Source organism: Schistocerca americana, chromosome 1, assembly GCF_021461395.2.
Source record: "Schistocerca americana isolate TAMUIC-IGC-003095 chromosome 1, iqSchAmer2.1, whole genome shotgun sequence".
NCBI lineage: Eukaryota > Metazoa > Arthropoda > Insecta > Orthoptera > Acrididae > Schistocerca > Schistocerca americana.
Window position 1 is genome coordinate 294,181,333 of NC_060119.1, and position 6,890 is coordinate 294,188,222.

Below are 6,890 nucleotides of genomic sequence, written 5' to 3' on the forward strand. Positions count from 1 at the left end.
TGCAGAACAAACAAATACACTCCTGGAAATTGAAATAAGAACACCGTGAATTCATTGTCCCAGGAAGGGGAAACTTTATTGACACATTCCTGGGGTCAGATACATCACATGATCACACTGACAGAACCACAGGCACATAGACACAGGCAACAGAGCATGCACAATGTCGGCACTAGTACAGTGTATATCCACCTTTCGCAGCAATGCAGGCTGCTATTCTCCCATGGAGACGATCGTAGAGATGCTGGATGTAGTCCTGTGGAACGGCTTGCCATGCCATTTCCACCTGGCGCCTCAGTTGGACCAGCGTTCGTGCTGGACGTGCAGACCGCGTGAGACGACGCTTCATCCAGTCCCAAACATGCTCAATGGGGGACAGATCCGGAGATCTTGCTGGCCAGGGTAGTTGACTTACACCTTCTAGAGCACGTTGGGTGGCACGGGATACATGCGGACGTGCATTGTCCTGTTGGAACAGCAAGTTCCCTTGCCGGTCTAGGAATGGTAGAACGATGGGTTCGATGACGGTTTCGATGTACCGTGCACTATTCAGTGTCCCCTCGACGATCACCAGTGGTGTATGGCCAGTGTAGGAGATCGCTCCCCACACCATGATGCCGGGTGTTGGCCCTGTGTGCCTCGGTCGTATGCAGTTCTGATTGTGGCGCTCACCTGCACGGCGCCAAACACGCATACGACCATCATTGGCACCAAGGCAGAAGCGACTCTCATCGCTGAAGACGACACGTCTCCATTCGTCCCTCCATTCACGCCTGTCGCGACACCACTGGAGGCGGGCTGCACGATGTTGGGGCGTGAGCGGAAGACGGCATAACGGTGTGCGGGACCGTAGCCCAGCTTCATGGAGACGGTTGCGAATGGTCCTCGCCGATACCCCAGGAGCAACAGTGTCCCTAATTTGCTGGGAAGTGGCGGTGCGGTCCCCTACGGTGCTGCGTAGGATCCTACGGTCTTGGCGTGCATCCGTGCGTCGCTGCGGTCCGGTCCCAGGTCGACGGGCCCGTGCACCTTCCGCCGACCACTGGCGACAACATCGATGTACTGTGGAGACCTCACGCCCCACGTGTTGAGCAATTCGGCGGTACGTCCACCCGGCCTCCCGCATGCCCACTATACGCCCTCGCTCAAAGTCCGTCAACTGCACATACAGTTCACGTCCACGCTGTCGCGGCATGCTACCAGTGTTAAAGACTGCGATGGAGCTCCGTATGCCACGGCAAACTGGCTGACACTGACGGCGGCGGTGCACAAATGCTGCGCAGCTAGCGCCATTCGACGGCCAACACCGCGGTTCCTGGTGTGTCCGCTGTGCCGTGCGTGTGATCATTGCTTGTACAGCCCTCTCGCAGTGTCCGGAGCAAGTATGGTGGGTCTGACACACCGGTGTCAATGTGTTCTTTTTTCCATTTCCAGGAGTGTATAACGAAACAGAACTGATGACTACGAGACTCGAATAAAAATTGCTTTATTTTTGCGTGATATTTCACATTACAGTCATACTTATTAATGACTGTAGTGACATTTTTGCATTCTATGCGTCTGTAATGCTTCGCCGTAGAACTAATAGAAAGTTGTCTAGGAATATCCCATTTCAATTTTTTCCCCGATATCTACGATTTTTCTTTCTGTAACTTATGTAATATTTGAAGTGATCCGTCTGTATTAGGTATTTTGTGGTTGGTGTCTTTTAAGTGTGCAGCAAATGTCGATGGGTTATTGTCGCTTATTGCTGCGGATCCTATCGCACTTAAAATTTGAGGAGGAATTAAAAAGATAATTCGCGGTGGGGAGACTGCACTGTAACATACTGCCTACGGACGATCTGGCGCTGTACTTTTATTGTTTGTTGGAAAATTGGCGCAATGTTATTGCGTCGTGCTCGGTGAATAATACGTACTAGTTCTGTGAGGGATGTGATATATGAGATCTTTGTACCAACTACTAAAAAATTACGTGCTCCTACAGTAACAGAACAAATATTTACAGGTTATTTCAAAGGAGTTACACAGTAATATTTATACCAGTGATGAACGGTAATTAAAGATAACCAAGAACAAAGGTGTATGCAAGCGAAGTAGTAAATTTATGTAAAATAATTATAATCTATCTGGTGTTAAGTACGTTGTATATAATATATATAATTTTCAACAATCTTCTCCTGCACCATAACTCAAATGCTTCTATTGTTTGTCGGCTTTCCCTTAGTTTCCGCCTCCCTGCCATACAATTCTGTGATCCAAAAGTACATTCTCAACACTTCTTCCTCAAATTGAGGCCTATATTTGATATTACCGTACTTCTTTTGTTAATTAACTCCGTTTATGCCAGTACTACTCTGTTTCTTACGTCCGCCTCCTCCGTCCGTCATGGGTTATTTCGCTGTTTAGGTAGCACAATTCATTAACTTTGTCCTTTTCATGATCCCCAATTCTGCTTTCAAGTTACTCAGTGCTCTCATTTCTGATACTTCTCATTACTTTCAACTTTCTTCGATTTACTCTACAAGGTGGTCCATTGATAGTGACCGGGCCAAATATCTCACGAAATAAGCACCAAACAAAAAAACTAGAAAGAACGAAACTCGTCTAGCTTGAAGGGGGAAACCAGATGGCGCTATGGTTGGCCCGCTAGATGGCGCTGTCATAGGTCAAACGGATATCAACTGCGTGTTTTTTAAATTTTTATTACATATTCGTGCAGTATGTAAAGAAATGTGAATGTTTTAGTTGGACCGCTTATTTCGCTTCGTGATAGATTGCGCAGTAATAGTCGCAAACGTATAAGTCCGTGGTATCACGCAACATTCCGACAGTGCGGACGGTATTTGCTTCGTGATACATTACCCGTGTTACAATCGACCGTTTACCAATTGCGGAAAAGATCGATATCGTGTTGATGTATGGCTATTGTGATCAAAATGCCCAACGAGCGTGTGATATGTATGCTGCTCGGTATCCTGGATGACATCATCCAAGTGTCCGGACCGTTCGCCGGACAGTTACGTTATATAAGGGAACTGGAAGTGTTCAGCCACGTGTGAAACGTTAACCACGACCTGCAACAAATGATGATGCTCAAGTAGGTGTTTTAGCTGCTGTCGCGGCTAATCCGCACATCAGTAGCAGACAAATTGCGCGAGAATCGGAAATCTCAAAAACATCGGTGTTGAGAATGCTACATCAACATCGATTGCACCCGTACCATATTTCTATGCACCAGGAATTGCATGGCGACGACTTTGAATGTCGTGTACAGTTCTGCCACTGGGCACAAGAATAATTACCGGACGATGACAGATTTTTTGCACGCGTTCTATTTAGCGACGAAGCGTCATTCACCAACAGCGGTAACGTAAACCGGCATAGTATCCACTATTGGGCAACATAAAATCCACGATGACTGCGACAAGTGGAACATCAGCGACATTGGCGGGTTAATGTATGGTGTGGCATTATGGGACGAAGGATAATTGGCCCCCCATTTTATCGATGGCAATCTAAATATATGCCGATTTCCTACGTAATGTTCTACCGATGTTACTACAAGATGTTTCACTGCATGACAGAATGGCGATGTACTTCCAACATGATGGATGTCCGGCACATAGCTCGCGTGCGGTTGAAGCGGTATTGAATAGCATATTTCATGACAGGTGGATCGGTCGTCGAAGCACCATACCATGGCCCGCACGTTCACAGGATCTGACGTCTCCGGATTTCTTTCTGTGGGGAAAGTTGAAGGATATATGCTATCGTGATCCACCGACAACGCCTCACAACATGCGTCAGCGCATTGTCAATGCATGTGCGAATATTACGGAAGGCGAACTACTCACTGTTGAGAGGAATGACGTTACACGTATTGCCAAATGCACTGAGGTTGACAGACATCATTTTGAGCATTTATTGCATTGATGTTGTATTTACAGGTAATCACGCTGTAACATCATGCGTTCTCAGAAATGATAAGTTCACAAAGGTACATGTATCACATTGGAACAACCGAAATAATATGTTCAAACGTACCTACGTTTTGTATATTAATTTAAAAAGACCTACCTGTCACCAGCTGTTTACTATATTGCCCACCACATTCAGTCTCCTGGCATTCCACGCCCAGACTCGTAGTACGTTATCATTTCGGTGGTTGTTCAATCTTTTTCTCAAGGTCACCTCCTCCTTGGCAAGCTCCCTCCCTGAGACTTGAATGGGGGACTGTTCCGGAATCTTTTGCCAATGATCAGATGATCATGTCACTTTTTCAGTTATAGACCACAAGTCCGGTGGATACACGTTTAATGTCTTTAATGTAGTGGTTTACATTGCCTTCTACATCCTCATGCAGCTGAACGCTGCTGATTCTTTAGCCTTTCAGTAGTAGTTTGCCACCCCAAGGATAAGAGAGCGCCCTGAACCTCTGTCCACTTCTCTGCCTTCCCTTACAAGGCAGTTGGCAGAATTAGAGCGGCGTCTCACGCAGGAAGTCTTCGGCTGACATTGCCAATGATTATTATTCACAATTTAAGCAGTGGCGGCGTTGGAACCCATGGCCAATCAAAGACGCTACCGGACCCCCCACCTCCCACCCCACGCGCCCCAATCGAATGTTACAATAAAAAATAAACTAAAATAGCTATGTGTATTGTTTGTGCTACTTCAGCTAAAACAATTTTTGTTCAAGAAAACGTGCAACTAGAATTTTCTTGTCCACTCCCACGGGACGTGAGAGACTGGCATCAGGACCTGCAATAGGCGACCCGTAGCCTATCGTTTCCACATATTGCTCGTATAAAGGGCAGCTGCCTTGTTTGGAAATTAACCATTTCCGTCTCTTGCATCTCATAATGCTCTTTGAATATGTGTGACCTGTGAACAGGAAATAATCGTAAGTCTGCTACCTATCGCCGCCTATAGGAGGAGGACGTGAGCCAAAGCTTTGATGCCACGTAGGCGTTCATGTATTCCTCACGTTGGAGGTGGTTCAAGCACGCAGAACACGTTCTAGCGCACCGTCAGGAGTACAATTTGTAGCTGCCATCGGTAATTTGCCGCTACCGTCCCGCGCACATCCATCACAAATGTGACTCCTAAATACCGCTGGAAAGAGGGGAGCAACAGTGCCAGACCCGAGACCGCACGCTTTACCCAGAAGACAGTCCACAGCCCGTTCACACGGCGCGACCCAGTTTGGTAAACTGTGGACTTTATCAGCGGAATGAACTAGCAGTAGCATGATCATGATGTCGGTGTACGCCGTGTAACAGAAAGTTATGTCCAGTAGGGTGAAACCAGAGAGCCTGTGACTGAGACCCACGAAGTGTCGCTCGAGCGAATGGAGGTAGGAAGAAAGGGGGCAACTTTGGAGTAGAAACCTCTTGATTGGTACTGTGTCGACCTTCCGCCCGCTGCTCCGCACCTGAGAGCTGGCTGTTGACAGAAATCAATGCACGGTGTGGATAAGCCTGGGAGTAAAAGTCGATCACCTGTAGGAGAGAGACTCTATGGACGGCCCGATTGAAATCGATGGAGACGATCGCCGCTCGCAAGCGTCATGGCAAAGCGAGGCTATTAATTCCCTGCAGTAGCCGGTGACTGTTTATGTCAGTGGCTTCCCCTGCATATCTGTTCTGAGGCGAGAATTATTCGTAATGTCTTCATAATGCGATTTGGTAGTCGGCGTTCAACAACATAAGGGGTCGATTGTCACTGACCGATTGCCCTCACACTGGGTTATGTATCGGTATGAGAAGTCCTTCGTCGAAGGAATGTAGCACTGTGCAGTCCGTGTGCATGAGCTATCGGTATGTTGTATCCTAGTGGGGCTTCGTGATATCACGGAAGAACCGGTTAAACTCGACTGGCAATGCATTGGGCTCTTGAGACTCACTTTGGGCCCTTGAGACTCATTGACTGCACCTTTGTCCAAGGCATCCCCCACCTCCACAGACGAGACTTCCTCAATTAATGCTGCCGCTGTTGCCGTGTCGATAGTGTGTGCCACCTCTTGTAGCGCTTACACAGTGGCCTCGTCGCCTACGGCTCTTACCTGGTAAAGAAGACGAAAACGATCCTGCATTACTTTCACTACGATTACTTGGGTCGTACAGGAGCGACCTTCTAGCGTCGTAATGTGTGTGATTAACTGTCGGCGGTGTTGACGCACTTCTGTTTCAAAGTGATGCATAGTGGGGACTTCTGCAGCTGTCGTGTCGTCGTGAGCGGTTTATAGTGCCTTCTTCACCGTCCTCAGTCACGACGTATGGCGGTGCTCGACGGTGCATTGACATTAATGAATCGAGTGTGAAGTGCCGTGACCTTTAATTCTTGAGGAGGGATACGTGATGTCGGCGGCTTCGACCAGCACGCACTAAAGTATCCACAATGCAGTCTGTGGGACCACCAGGCGCCAGTAAGTTGTGTAGCCATAAAGATTCGGCTATGCGGTCTTTCGCACTTTTCCCAAGAATGTATAATCGACTCCTGTGGCTAGTGTTATTCCTCTCAGAAACTGGATCTTGCTCCATAACGTCGAGGTGATTGATAGGGAGTGGCCTGTCAGTCTGCATTGGAACCTTGATGTTGATCACTGTTCCTCGCAGAAGACTGACAAACAGACTCAGTCTTCGGGCTCCGCCGTCCGTCTTTCGGGGGTTGAGTTATTGACAATGGTGTCAGCCTTATGGTCGGCGTCCAACAATATACGTTCTTCTTCTTCCTGCTAGAGGGAGCTGCCGTGTTCTGACGTGGTCCTACAGCGTCGCTTGGGGCGTTTCGGAGAACGCCATTTTCTGTGTGGCCTTTCGTCTAGAACGATGGCAGTGAGTCACACCCCACCATCATAATGGCTTCCTTTAGTACAATAAGTGCATC